The sequence below is a fragment of the Podarcis gaigeae genome, assembly GCF_964106915.1.
Source record: "Podarcis gaigeae genome assembly, chromosome: 2".
Classification (NCBI taxonomy): Eukaryota; Metazoa; Chordata; class Lepidosauria; order Squamata; family Lacertidae; genus Podarcis; species Podarcis gaigeae.
The window spans coordinates 10,256,302-10,272,061 of record NC_139679.1 but is presented as its reverse complement, the minus strand read 5'-3'; positions in this window follow the sequence as shown (position 1 = coordinate 10,272,061).

Below are 15,760 nucleotides of genomic sequence, written 5' to 3'. Positions count from 1 at the left end.
ATCGTTTGCAACAGTTTGGCACCATTTTTGAGTGAATTGCAGAACGTCAGATTTTTGCTGAAATTGTGACCGCGCAGCTTAGGGATTTTTGCAAAAAAAATGTTGTTCAGACGTTGAGGGCTAATTCTATTTCCGATGATAAAAACCCATCTGTTTCCACCGAAAAACCTTTCAGGGGATCGTTTGCAACAGTTCAGCGCCATTTTTGAATGAATTGAAGAACGTCAGAAATTTAGAAGAAATTGTGATCGCGCGGCTTAGGGATTTTTGCAAAAAAATGTTGTTCAGACGTCGAGGGCTAATTCTGTTTCCCATGATAAAAACGCATCTGTTTCCACCGAAAAACCTTTCAGGGGATCGTTTGCAACAGTTCAGCGCCATTTTTGAATGAATTGAAGAACGTCAGAAATTTAGAAGAAATTGTGATCGCGCGGCTTAGGGATTTTTGCAAAAAAATGTTGTTCAGACGTTGAGGGCTAATTCTGTTTCCCATGATAAAAACGCATCTGTTTCCGCCGAAAAACCTTTCAGGGGATCGTTTGCAACAGTTTAGCACCATTTTTGAGTGAATTGCAGAACGTCAGATTTTTGCTGAAATTGTGACCGCGCGGCTTAGGGATTTTTGCAAAAAAATGTGGTTCAGACGTCGAGGGCTAATTCTGTTTCCCATGATAAAAACGCATCTGTTTCCACCCAAAAACCTTTTAGGGGATCGTTTGCAACAGTTCAGAGCCATTTTTGAATGAATTGCAGAACGTCATATTTTTGCTGAAATTGTGACCGCGTGGCTTAGGGATTTTTGCAAAAAAATGTTGTTCAGACGTCGAGGGCTAATTCTGTTTCCCATGATAAAAACGCATCTGTTTCCATCGAAAAACCTTTTAGGCGATCGTTTGCAACAGTTCAGCGCCATTTTTGAATGAATTGCAGAACGTCAGATTTTTGCTGAAATTGTGACCGCGCGGCTTAGGGATTTTTTCAAAAAAAGTTGTTCAGACGTTGAGGGCTAATTCTATTTCCCATGATAAAAACGCTTCTGTGTCCACCGAAAAACCTTTCAGGGGATTCTGTGCAACAGGTTAGCACCATTTTTGAGTGAATTGCAGAACGTCAGATTTTTGCTGAAATTGTGACCGCGCGGCTTAGGGATTTTTGCAAAAAAATGTTGTTCAGACGTCGAGGGCTTATTCTGTTTCCCATGCTAAAAACGCATCTGTTTCCACCGAAAAACCTTTCAGGGGATCGTTTGCAACAGTTTGGCACCATTTTTGAGTGAATTGCAGAACGTCAGATTTTTGCTGAAATTGTGACCGCGCGGCTTAGGGATTTTTGCAAAAAAATGTTGTTCAGACGTCGAGGGCTAATTCTGTTTCCCATGATAAAAACGCATCTGTTTCCGCTGAAAAACCTTTCAGGGGATCGTTTGCAACAGTTCAGCGCCATTTTTGAATGAATTGAAGAACGTCAGAAATTTAGAAGAAATTGTGATCGCACGGCTTAGGGATTTTTGCAAAAAAATGTTGTTCAGACGTTGAGGGCTAATTCTGTTTCCCATGATAAAAACGCATCTGTTTCCGCTGAAAAACCTTTCAGGGGATCGTTTGCAACAGTTTAGCACCATTTTTGAGTGAATTGCAGAACGTCAGATTTTTGCTGAAATTGTGACCGCGCGGCTTAGGGATTTTTTCAAAAAAAGTTTTTCAGACGTTGAGGGCTAATTCTATTTCCGATGATAAAAACGCATCTGTTTCCACCGAAAAATCTTTCAGGGGATCGTTTGCAACAATTTGGCACCATTTTTGAGTGAATTGCAGAACGTCAGATTTTTGCTGAAATTGTGACCGCGCGGCTTAGGGATTTTTGCAAAAAAAAGTTGTTCAGACGTTGAGGGCTAATTTTGTTTCCCATGATAAAAACGCATCTGTCTCCACCGAAAAACCTTTCAGGGGATCCTTTGCAACAGTTCAGCGCCATTTTTGAGTGAATTGCAGAACGTCAGATTTTTGCTGAAATTGTGACCGCGCGGCTTAGGGATTTTTGCAAAAAAATGTTGTTCAGACGTTGAGGGCTTATTCTGTTTCCCATGCTAAAAACGCATCTGTTTCCACCGAAAAACCTTTCAGGGGATCGTTTGCAACAGTTTGGCACCATTTTTGAGTGAATTGCAGAACGTCATATTTTTGCTGACATTCTGACCGCGCGGCTTAGGGATTTTTGCAAAAAAATGTTGTTCAGACCTCGAGGGCTTATTCTGTTTCCCATGATAAAAACGCATCTGTCTCCACCGAAAAACCTTTCAGGGGATCGTTTGCAACAGTTTGGCACCATTTTTGAGTGAATTGCAGAACGTCAGATTTTTGCTGAAATTGTGACCGCGCAGCTTAGGGATTTTTCCAAAAAAATGTTGTTCAGACGTCGAGGGCTTATTCTGTTTCCCATGATAAAAACGCATCTGTTTCCACCGAAAAACCTTTCAGGGGATCGTTTGCAACAGTTCAGCGCCATTTTTGAATGAATTGAAGAACGTCAGAAATTTAGAAGAAATTGTGATCGCGCGGCTTAGGGATTTTTGCAAAAAAATGTTGTTCAGACGTCGAGGGCTAATTCTGTTTCCCATGATAAAAACGCATCTGTTTCCACCGAAAAACCTTTTAGGGGATCGTTTGCAACAGTTCAGCGCCATTTTTGAATGAATTGCAGAACGTCAGATTTTTGCTGAAATTGTGACCGCGCAGCTTAGGGATTTTTGCAAAAAAAATGTTGTTCAGACGTCGAGGGCCAATTCTGTTTCCCATGATAAAAACGCATCTGTTTCCACCGAAAAACCTTTCAGGGGATCCTTTGCAACAGTTCAGCGCCATTTTTGAATGAATTGAAGAACGTCAGAAATTTAGAAGAAATTGTGATCGCGCGGCTTAGGGATTTTTGCAAAAAAATGTTGTTCAGACGTCGAGGGCTAATTCTGTTTCCCATGATAAAAACGCATCTGTTTCCACCGAAAAACCTTTTAGGGGATCGTTTGCAACAGTTCAGCGCCATTTTTGAATGAATTGCAGAACGTCAGATTTTTGCTGAAATTGTGACCGCGCGGCTTAGGGATTTTTTCAAAAAAAGTTGTTCAGACGTTGAGGGCTAATTCTATTTCCGATGATAAAAACGCATCTGTTTCCACCGAAAAATCTTTCAGGGGATCGTTTGCAACAGTTCAGCGCCATTTTTGAATGAATTGAAGAACGTCAGAAATTTAGAAGAAATTGTGATCGCGCGGCTTAGGGATTTTTGCAAAAAAATGTTGTTCAGACGTCGAGGGCTAATTCTGTTTCCCATGATAAAAACGCATCTGTTTCCACCGAAAAACCTTTCAGGGGATCGTTTGCAACAGTTCAGCGCCATTTTTGAATGAATTGAAGAACGTCAGAAATTTAGAAGAAATTGTGATCGCGCGGCTTAGGGATTTTTGCAAAAAAATGTTGTTCAGACGTTGAGGGCTAATTCTGTTTCCCATGATAAAAACGCATCTGTTTCCGCCGAAAAACCTTTCAGGGGATCGTTTGCAACAGTTTAGCACCATTTTTGAGTGAATTGCAGAACGTCAGATTTTTGCTGAAATTGTGACCGCGCGGTTTAGGGATTTTTGCAAAAAAATGTGGTTCAGACGTCGAGGGCTAATTCTGTTTCCCATGATAAAAACGCATCTGTTTCCACCCAAAAACCTTTTAGGGGATCGTTTGCAACAGTTCAGAGCCATTTTTGAATGAATTGCAGAACGTCATATTTTTGCTGAAATTGTGACCGCGTGGCTTAGGGATTTTTGCAAAAAAATGTTGTTCAGACGTCGAGGGCTAATTCTGTTTCCCATGATAAAAACGCATCTGTTTCCATCGAAAAACCTTTTAGGCGATCGTTTGCAACAGTTCAGCGCCATTTTTGAATGAATTGCAGAACGTCAGATTTTTGCTGAAATTGTGACCGCGCGGCTTAGGGATTTTTTCAAAAAAAGTTGTTCAGACGTTGAGGGCTAATTCTATTTCCCATGATAAAAACGCTTCTGTGTCCACCGAAAAACCTTTCAGGGGATTCTGTGCAACAGGTTAGCACCATTTTTGAGTGAATTGCAGAACGTCAGATTTTTGCTGAAATTGTGACCGCGCGGCTTAGGGATTTTTGCAAAAAAATGTTGTTCAGACGTCGAGGGCTTATTCTGTTTCCCATGCTAAAAACGCATCTGTTTCCACCGAAAAACCTTTCAGGGGATCGTTTGCAACAGTTTGGCACCATTTTTGAGTGAATTGCAGAACGTCAGATTTTTGCAGAAATTGTGACCGCGCGGCTTAGGGATTTTTGCAAAAAAAATGTTGTTCGGACGTCGAGGGCTAATTCTGTTTCCCATGATAAAAACGCATCTGTTTCCACCGAAAAACCTTTCAGGGGATCGTTTGCAACAGTTCAGCGCCATTTTTGAATGAATTGAAGAACGTCAGAAATTTAGAAGAAATTGTGATCGCACGGCTTAGGGATTTTTGCAAAAAAATGTTGTTCAGACGTTGAGGGCTAATTCTGTTTCCCATGATAAAAACGCATCTGTTTCCGCTGAAAAACCTTTCAGGGGATCGTTTGCAACAGTTTAGCACCATTTTTGAGTGAATTGCAGAACGTCAGATTTTTGCTGAAATTGTGACCGCGCGGCTTAGGGATTTTTTCAAAAAAAGTTTTTCAGACGTTGAGGGCTAATTCTATTTCCGATGATAAAAACGCATCTGTTTCCACCGAAAAATCTTTCAGGGGATCGTTTGCAACAATTTGGCACCATTTTTGAGTGAATTGCAGAACGTCAGATTTTTGCTGAAATTGTGACCGCGCGGCTTAGGGATTTTTGCAAAAAAAAGTTGTTCAGACGTTGAGGGCTAATTTTGTTTCCCATGATAAAAACGCATCTGTCTCCACCGAAAAACCTTTCAGGGGATCCTTTGCAACAGTTCAGCGCCATTTTTGAGTGAATTGCAGAACGTCAGATTTTTGCTGAAATTGTGACCGCGCGGCTTAGGAATTTTTGCAAAAAAATGTTGTTCAGAAGTTGAGGGATTATTCTGTTTCCCATGCTAAAAACGCATCTGTTTCCACCGAAAAACCTTTCAGGGGATCGTTTGCAACAGTTTGGCACCATTTTTGAGTGAATTGCAGAACGTCAGATTTTTGCTGACATTCTGACCGCGCGGCTTAGGGATTTTTGCAAAAAAATGTTGTTCAGACGTCGAGGGCTTATTCTGTTTCCCATTATAAAAACGCATCTGTCTCCACCGAAAAACCTTTCAGGGGATCGTTTGCAACAGTTTGGCACCATTTTTGAGTGAATTGCAGAACGTCAGATTTTTGCTGAAATTGTGACCGCGCAGCTTAGGGATTTTTGCAAAAAAATGTTGTTCAGACGTCGAGGGCTTATTCTGTTTCCCATGATAAAAACGCATCTGTTTCCACCGAAAAACCTTTTAGGGGATCGTTTGCAACAGTTCAGCGCCATTTTTGAATGAATGGCAGATCGTCAGATTTTTGCTGAAATTGTGACCGCGCGGCTTAGGGATTTTTTCAAAAAAAGTTGTTCAGACGTTGAGGGCTAATTCTATTTCCCATGATAAAAACGCTTCTGTGTCCACCGAAAAACCTTTCAGGGGATTCTGTGCAACAGGTTAGCACCATTTTTGAGTGAATTGCAGAACGTCAGATTTTTGCTGAAATTGTGACCGCGCGGCTTAGGGATTTTTGCAAAAAAATGTTGTTCAGACGTCGAGGGCTAATTCTATTTCCCATGATAAAAACGCATCTGTTTCCACCGAAAAACCTTTCAGGGGATCGTTTGCAACAGTTCAGCGCCATTTTTGAATGAATTGAAGAACGTCAGAAATTTAGAAGAAATTGTGATCGCACGGCTTAGGGATTTTTGCAAAAAAATGTTGTTCAGACGTTGAGGGCTAATTCTGTTTCCCATGATAAAAACGCATCTGTTTCCGCCGTAAAACCTTTCAGGGGATCGTTTGCAACAGTTTAGCACCATTTTTGAGTGAATTGCAGAACGTCAGATTTTTGCTGAAATTGTGACCGCGCGGCTTAGGGATTTTTGCAAAAAAATGTTGTTCAGACGTCGAGGGCTAATTCTGTTTCCCATGATAAAAACGCATCTGTTTCCACCGAAAAACCTTTTAGGGGATCGTTTGCAACAGTTCAGCGCCATTTTTGAATGAATTGCAGAACGTCAGATTTTTGCTGAAATTGTGACCGGGCGGCTTAGGGATTTTTTCAAAAAAAGTTTTTCAGACGTTGAGGGCCAATTCTATTTCCGATGATAAAAACGCATCTGTTTCCACCGAAAAATCTTTCAGGGGATCGTTTGCAACAATTTGGCACCATTTTTGAGTGAATTGCAGAACGTCAGATTTTTGCTGAAATTGTGACCGCGCGGCTTAGGAATTTTTGCAAAAAAATGTTGTTCAGACGTCGAGGGCTTATTCTGTTTCCCATGATAAAAACGCATCTGTCTCCACCGAAAAACCTTTCAGGGGATCCTTTGCAACAGGTTAGCACCATTTTTGAGTGAATTGCAGAACGTCAGATTTTTGCTGAAATTGTGACCGCGCGGCTTAGGGATTTTTGCAAAAAAATGTTGTTCAGACGTCGAGGGCTTATTCTGTTTCCCATGCTAAAAACGCATCTGTTTCCACCGAAAAACCTTTCAGGGGATCGTTTGCAACAGTTTGGCACCATTTTTGAGTGAATTGCAGAACGTCAGATTTTTGCTGAAATTCTGACCGCGTGGCTTAGGGATTTTTGCAAAAAAATGTTGTTCAGACGTCGAGGGCTTATTCTGTTTCCCATGCTAAAAACGCATCTGTTTCCACAAAAAACCTTTCAGGGGATCGTTTGCAACAGTTTGGCACCATTTTTGAGTGAATTGCAGAACGTCAGATTTTTGCTGAAATTGTGACCGCGCAGCTTAGGGATTTTTGCAAAAAAAATGTTGTTCAGACGTCGAGGGCTAATTCTGTTTCCCATGATAAAAACGCATCTGTTTCCACCGAAAAACCTTTCAGGGGATCCTTTGCAACAGTTCAGCGCCATTTTTGAATGAATTGAAGAACGTCAGAAATTTAGAAGAAATTGTGATCGCGCGGCTTAGGGATTTTTGCAAAAAAATGTTGTTCAGACGTCGAGGGCTAATTCTGTTTCCCATGATAAAAACGCATCTGTTTCCACCGAAAAACCTTTCAGGGGATCGTTTGCAACAGTTTGGCACCATTTTTGAGTGAATTGCAGAACGTCAGATTTTTGCTGAAATTGTGACCGCGCAGCTTAGGGATTTTTGCAAAAAAAATGTTGTTCAGACGTCGAGGGCTAATTCTGTTTCCCATGATAAAAACGCATCTGTTTCCACCGAAAAACCTTTTAGGGGATCGTTTGCAACAGTTCAGCGCCATTTTTGAATGAATTGCAGAACGTCAGATTTTTGCTGAAATTGTGACCGCGCGGCTTAGGGATTTTTTCAAAAAAAGTTGTTCAGACGTTGAGGGCTAATTCTATTTCCGATGATAAAAACTCATCTGTTTCCACCGAAAAATCTTTCAGGGGATCGTTTGCAACAATTTGGCACCATTTTTGAGTGAATTGCAGAACGTCAGATTTTTGCTGAAATTGTGACCGCGCGGCTTAGGGATTTTTGCAAAAAAATGTTGTTCAGACGTCGAGGGCTTATTCTGTTTCCCATGATAAAAACGCATCTGTCTCCACCGAAAAACCTTTCAGGGGATCCTTTGCAACAGGTTAGCACCATTTTTGAGTGAATTGCAGAACGTCAGATTTTTGCTGAAATTGTGACCGCGCGGCTTAGGGATTTTTGCAAAAAAATGTTGTTCAGACGTCGAGGGCTTATTCTGTTTCCCATGCTAAAAACACATCTGTTTCCACCGAAAAACCTTTCAGGGGATCGTTTGCAACAGTTTGGCTCCATTTTTGAGTGAATTGCAGAACGTCAGATTTTTGCTGAAATTCTGACCGCGCGGCTTAGGTATTATTGCAAAAAAATGTTGTTCAGACGTCGAGGGCTAATTCTGTTTCCCATGATAAAAACGCTTCTGTTTCCACCGAAAAACCTTTTAGGGGATCGTTTGCAACAGTTCAGCGCCATTTTTGAATGAATTGCAGAACGTCAGATTTTTGCTGAAATTGTGACCGCGCGGCTTAGGGATTTTTTCAAAAAAAGTTGTTCAGACGTTGAGGGCTAATTCTATTTCCGATGATAAAAACGCATCTGTTTCCACCGAAAAATCTTTCAGGGGATCGTTTGCAACAATTTGGCACCATTTTTGAGTGAATTGCAGAACGTCAGATTTTTGCTGAAATTGTGACCGCGCGGCTTAGGGATTTTTGCAAAAAAAAGTTGTTCAGACGTTGAGGGCTAATTTTGTTTCCCATGATAAAAACGCATCTGTCTCCACCGAAAAACCTTTCAGGGGATCGTTTGCAACAGTTTGGCACCATTTTTGAGTGAATTGCAGAACGTCAGATTTTTGCTGAAATTGTGACCGCGCGGCTTAGGGATTTTTGCAAAAAAATGTTGTTCAGACGTTGAGGGCTTATTCTGTTTCCCATGCTAAAAACGCATCTGTTTCCACCGAAAAACCTTTCAGGGGATCGTTTGCAACAGTTTGGCACCATTTTTGAGTGAATTGCAGAACGTCAGATTTTTGCTGAAATTGTGACCGCGCAGCTTAGGGATTTTTGCAAAAAAAAGTTGTTCAGACGTTGAGGGCTAATTTTGTTTCCCATGATAAAAACGCATCTGTCTCCACCGAAAAACCTTTCAGGGGATCCTTTGCAACAGGTTAGCACCATTTTTGAGTGAATTGCAGAACGTCAGATTTTTGCTGAAATTGTGACCGCGCGGCTTAGGGATTTTTGCAAAAAAATGTTGTTCAGACGTTGAGGGCTTATTCTGTTTCCCATGCTAAAAACGCATCTGTTTCCACCGAAAAACCTTTCAGGGGATCGTTTGCAACAGTTTGGCACCATTTTTGAGTGAATTGCAGAACGTCAGATTTTTGCTGAAATTGTGACCGCGCGGCTTAGGGATTTTTGCAAAAAAATGTTGTTCAAACGTCGAGGGCTTATTCTGTTTCCCATGATAAAAACGCATCTGTCTCCACCGAAAAACCTTTCAGGGGATCCTTTGCAACAGGTTAGCACCATTTTTGAGTGAATTGCAGAACGTCAGATTTTTGCTGAAATTGTGACCGCGCGGCTTAGGGATTTTTGCAAAAAAATGTTGTTCAGACGTCGAGGGCTTATTCTGTTTCCCATGCTAAAAACGCATCTGTTTCCACCGAAAAACCATTCAGGGGATCGTTTGCAACAGTTTGGCTCCATTTTTGAGTGAATTGCAGAACGTCAGATTTTTGCTGAAATTCTGACCGCGCGGCTTAGGGATTTTTGCAAAAAAATGTTGTTCAGACGTCGAGGGCTTATTTTGTTTCCCATGCTAAAAACGCATCTGTTTCCACCGAAAAACCTTTCAGGGGATCGTTTGCAACAGTTTGGCTCCATTTTTGAGTGAATTGCAGAACGTCAGATTTTTGCTGAAATTCTGACCGCGCGGCTTAGGGATTTTTGCAAAAAAATGTTGTTCAGACGTCGAGGGCTAATTCTGTTTCCCATGATAAAAACGCATCTGTTTCCACCGAAAAACCTTTCAGGGGATCGTTTGCAACAGTTCAGCGCCATTTTTGAATGAATTGAAGAACGTCAGAAATTTAGAAGAAATTGTGATCGCGCGGCTTAGGGATTTTTGCAAAAAAATGTTGTTCAGACGTTGAGGGCTAATTAGGTTTCCCATGATAAAAACGCATCTGTTTCCGCCGAAAAACCTTTCAGGGGATCGTTTGCAACAGTTTAGCACCATTTTTGAGTGAATTGCAGAACGTCAGATTTTTGCTGAAATTGTGACCGCGCGGCTTAGGGATTTTTGCAAAAAAAGGTTGTTCAGACGTCGAGGGCTAATTCTGTTTCCCATGATAAAAACGCATCTGTTTCCACCGAAAAACCTTTTAGGGGATCGTTTGCAACAGTTTAGAGCCATTTTTGAATGAATTGCAGAACGTCAGATTTTTGCTGAAATTGTGACCGCGTGGCTTAGGGATTTTTGCAAAAAAATGTTGTTCAGACGTCGAGGGCTAATTCTGTTTCCCATGATAAAAACGCATCTGTTTCCACCGAAAAACCTTTTAGGGGATCGTTTGCAACAGTTCTGCGCCATTTTTGAATGAATTGCAGAACGTCAGATTTTTGCTGAAATTGTGACCGCGCGGCTTAGGGATTTTTTCAAAAAAAGTTGTTCAGATGTTGAGGGCTAATTCTATTTCCGATGATAAAAACGCATCTGTTTCCACCGAAAAATCTTTCAGGGGATCGTTTGCAACAATTTGGCACCATTTTTGATTGAATTGCAGAACGTCAGATTTTTGCTGAAATTGTGAACGCGCGGCTTAGGGATTTTTGCAAAAAAATGTTGTTCAGACGTTGAGGGCTTATTCTGTTTCCCATGCTAAAAACGCATCTGTTTCCACCGAAAAACCTTTCAGGGGATCGTTTGCAACAGTTTGGCACCATTTTTGAGTGAATTGCAGAACGTCAGATTTTTGCTGAAATTCTGACCGCGCGGCTTAGGGATTTTTGCAAAAAAATGTTGTTCAGACGTCGAGGGCTTATTCTGTTTCCCATGATAAAAACGCATCTGTCTCCAACGAAAAACCTTTCAGGGGATCCTTTGCAACAGGTTAGCACCATTTTTGAGTGAATTGCAGAACGTCAGATTTTTGCTGAAATTGTGACCGCGCGGCTTAGGGATTTTTGCAAAAAAATGTTGTTCAGACGTCGAGGGCTTATTCTGTTTCCCATGCTAAAAACGCATCTGTTTCCACCGAAAAACCTTTCAGGGGATCGTTTGCAACAGTTTGGCACCATTTTTGAGTGAATTGCAGAACGTCAGATTTTTGCTGAAATTCTGACCGCGCGGCTTAGGGATTTTTGCAAAAAAAATGTTGTTCAGACGTCGAGGGCTAATTCTGTTTCCCATGATAAAAACGCATCTGTTTCCACCGAAAAACCTTTCAGGGGATCGTTTGCAACAGTTCAGCGCCATTTTTGAATGAATTGAAGAACGTCAGAAATTTAGAAGAAATTGTGATCGCGCGGCTTAGGGATTTTTGCAAAAAAATGTTGTTCAGACGTTGAGGGCTAATTCTGTTTCCCATGATAAAAACGCATCTGTTTCCGCCGAAAAACCTTTCAGGGGATCGTTTGCAACAGTTTAGCACCATTTTTGAGTGAATTGCAGAACGTCAGATTTTTGCTGAAATTGTGACCGCGCGGCTTAGGTATTATTGCAAAAAAATGTTGTTCAGACGTCGAGGGCTAATTCTGTTTCCCATGATAAAAACGCATCTGTTTCCACCGAAAAACCTTTTAGGGGATCGTTTGCAACAGTTCAGCGCCATTTTTGAATGAATTGCAGAACGTCAGATTTTTGCTGAAATTGTGACCGCGCGGCTTAGGGATTTTTTCAAAAAAAGTTGTTCAGACGTTGAGGGCTAATTCTATTTCCGATGATAAAAACGCATCTGTTTCCACCGAAAAATCTTTCAGGGGATCGTTTGCAACAATTTGGCACCATTTTTGAGTGAATTGCAGAACGTCAGATTTTTGCTGAAATTGTGACCGCGCGGCTTAGGGATTTTTGCAAAAAAAAGTTGTTCAGACGTTGAGGGCTAATTTTGTTTCCCATGATAAAAACGCATCTGTCTCCACCGAAAAACCTTTCAGGGGATCGTTTGCAACAGTTTGGCACCATTTTTGAGTGAATTGCAGAACGTCAGATTTTTGCTGAAATTGTGACCGTGCGGCTTAGGGATTTTTGCAAAAAAATGTTGTTCAGACGTTGAGGGCTTATTCTGTTTCCCATGCTAAAAACGCATCTGTTTCCACCGAAAAACCTTTCAGGGGATCGTTTGCAACAGTTTGGCACCATTTTTGAGTGAATTGCAGAACGTCAGATTTTTGCTGAAATTGTGACCGCGCAGCTTAGGGATTTTTGCAAAAAAAATGTTGTTCAGACGTCGAGGGCTAATTCTGTTTCCCATGATAAAAACGCATCTGTTTCCACCGAAAAACCTTTTAGGGGATCGTTTGCAACAGTTCAGCGCCATTTTTGAATGAATTGCAGAACGTCAGATTTTTGCTGAAATTGTGACCGCGCGGCTTAGGGATTTTTGCAAAAAAATGTTGTTCAGACGTCGAGGGCTTATTCTGTTTCCCATGCTAAAAACGCATCTGTTTCCACCGAAAAACCTTTCAGGGGATCGTTTGCAACAGTTTGGCACCATTTTTGAGTGAATTGCAGAACGTCAGATTTTTGCTGAAATTCTGACCGCGCGGCTTAGGGATTTTTGCAAAAAAAATGTTGTTCAGACGTCGAGGGCTAATTCTGTTTCCCATGATAAAAACGCATCTGTTTCCACCGAAAAACCTTTCAGGGGATCGTTTGCAACAGTTCAGCGCCATTTTTGAATGAATTGAAGAACGTCAGAAATTTAGAAGAAATTGTGATCGCGCGGCTTAGGGATTTTTGCAAAAAAATGTTGTTCAGACGTTGAGGGCTAATTCTGTTTCCCATGATAAAAACGCATCTGTTTCCGCCGAAAAACCTTTCAGGGGATCGTTTGCAACAGTCTAGCACCATTTTTGAGTGAATTGCAGAACGTCAGATTTTTGCTGAAATTGTGACCGCGCGGCTTAGGTATTATTGCAAAAAAATGTTGTTCAGACGTCGAGGGCTAATTCTGTTTCCCATGATAAAAACGCATCTGTTTCCACCGAAAAACCTTTTAGGGGATCGTTTGCAACAGTTCAGCGCCATTTTTGAATGAATTGCAGAACGTCAGATTTTTGCTGAAATTGTGACCGCGCGGCTTAGGGATTTTTTCAAAAAAAGTTGTTCAGACGTTGAGGGCTAATTCTATTTCCGATGATAAAAACGCATCTGTTTCCACCGAAAAATCTTTCAGGGGATCGTTTGCAACAATTTGGCACCATTTTTGAGTGAATTGCAGAACGTCAGATTTTTGCTGAAATTGTGACCGCGCGGCTTAGGGATTTTTGCAAAAAAAAGTTGTTCAGACGTTGAGGGCTAATTTTGTTTCCCATGATAAAAACGCATCTGTCTCCACCGAAAAACCTTTCAGGGGATCGTTTGCAACAGTTTGGCACCATTTTTGAGTGAATTGCAGAACGTCAGATTTTTGCTGAAATTGTGACCGCGCGGCTTAGGGATTTTTGCAAAAAAATGTTGTTCAGACGTTGAGGGCTTATTCTGTTTCCCATGCTAAAAACGCATCTGTTTCCACCGAAAAACCTTTCAGGGGATCGTTTGCAACAGTTTGGCACCATTTTTGAGTGAATTGCAGAACGTCAGATTTTTGCTGAAATTGTGACCGCGCAGCTTAGGGATTTTTGCAAAAAAAATGTTGTTCAGACGTCGAGGGCTAATTCTGTTTCCCATGATAAAAACGCATCTGTTTCCACCGAAAAACCTTTTAGGGGATCGTTTGCAACAGTTCAGCGCCATTTTTGAATGAATTGCAGAACGTCAGATTTTTGCTGAAATTGTGACCGCGCGGCTTAGGGATTTTTTCAAAAAAAGTTGTTCAGACGTTGAGGGCTAATTCTATTTCCGATGATAAAAACGCATCTGTTTCCACCGAAAAACCTTTCAGGGGATCGTTTGCAACAATTTGGCACCATTTTTGAGTGAATTGCAGAACGTCAGATTTTTGCTGAAATTGTGACCGCGCGGCTTAGGGATTTTTGCAAAAAAAAGTTGTTCAGACGTTGAGGGCTAATTTTGTTTCCCATGATAAAAACGCATCTGTCTCCACCGAAAAACCTTTCAGGGGATCCTTTGCAACAGGTTTGCACCATTTTTGAGTGAATTGCAGAACGTCAGATTTTTGCTGAAATTGTGACCGCGCGGCTTAGGGATTTTTGCAAAAAAATGTTGTTCAGACGTTGAGGGCTTATTCTGTTTCCCATGCTAAAAACGCATCTGTTTCCACCGAAAAACCTTTCAGGGGATCGTTTGCAACAGTTTGGCACCATTTTTGAGTGAATTGCAGAACGTCAGATTTTTGCTGAAATTCTGACCGCGCGGCTTAGGGATTTTTGCAAAAAAATGTTGTTCAGACGTCGAGGGCTTATTCTGTTTCCCATGATAAAAACGCATCTGTCTCCACCGAAAAACCTTTCAGGGGATCCTTTGCAACAGGTTAGCACCATTTTTGAGTGAATTACAGAACGTCAGATTTTTGCTGAAATTGTGACCGCGCGGCTTAGGGATTTTTGCAAAAAAATGTTGTTCAGACGTCGAGGGCTTATTCTGTTTCCCATGCTAAAAACGCATCTGTTTCCACCGAAAAACCTTTCAGGGGATCGTTTGCAACAGTTTGGCTCCATTTTTGAGTGAATTGCAGAACGTCAGATTTTTGCTGAAATTCTGACCGCGCGGCTTAGGGATTTTTGCAAAAAAATGTTGTTCAGACGTCGAGGGCTTATTCTGTTTCCCATGCTAAAAACGCATCTGTTTCCACCGAAAAACCTTTCAGGGGATCGTTTGCAACAGTTTGGCACCATTTTTGAGTGAATTGCAGAACGTCAGATTTTTGCTGAAATTGTGACCGCGCAGCTTAGGGATTTTTGCAAAAAAAAATGTTGTTCAGACGTCGAGGGCTAATTCTGTTTCCCATGATAAAAACGCATCTGTTTCCACCAAAACCTTTCAGGGGATCGTTTGCAACAGTTCAGCGCCATTTTTGAATGAATTGAAGAACGTCAGAAATTTAGAAGAAATTGTGATCGCGCGGCTTAGGGATTTTTGCAAAAAAATGTTGTTCAGACGTTGAGGGCTAATTTTGTTTCCCATGATAAAAACGCATCTGTCTCCACCGAAAAACCTTTCAGGGGATCGTTTGCAACAGTTTGGCACCATTTTTGAGTGAATTGCAGAACGTCAGATTTTTGCTGAAATTGTGACCGCGCGGCTTAGGGATTTTTGCAAAAAAATGTTGTTCAGACGTTGAGGGCTTATTCTGTTTCCCATGCTAAAAACGCATCTGTTTCCACCGAAAAACCTTTCAGGGGATCGTTTGCAACAGTTTGGCAACATTTTTGAGTGAATTGCAGAACGTCAGATTTTTGCTGAAATTGTGACCGCGCAGCTTAGGGATTTTTGCAAAAAAAATGTTGTTCAGACGTCGAGGGCTAATTCTGTTTCCCATGATAAAAACGCATCTGTTTCCACCGAAAAACCTTTTAGGGGATCGTTTGCAACAGTTCAGCGCCATTTTTGAATGAATTGCAGAACGTCAGATTTTTGCTGAAATTGTGACCGCGCGGCTTAGGGATTTTTTCAAAAAAAGTTGTTCAGACGTTGAGGGCTAATTCTATTTCCGATGATAAAAACGCATCTGTTTCCACCGAAAAACCTTTCAGGGGATCGTTTGCAACAATTTGGCACCATTTTTGAGTGAATTGCAGAACGTCAGATTTTTGCTGAAATTGTGACCGCGCGGCTTAGGGATTTTTGCAAAAAAAAGTTGTTCAGACGTTGAGGGCTAATTTTGTTTCCCATGATAAAAACGCATCTGTCTCCACCGAAAAACCTTTCAGG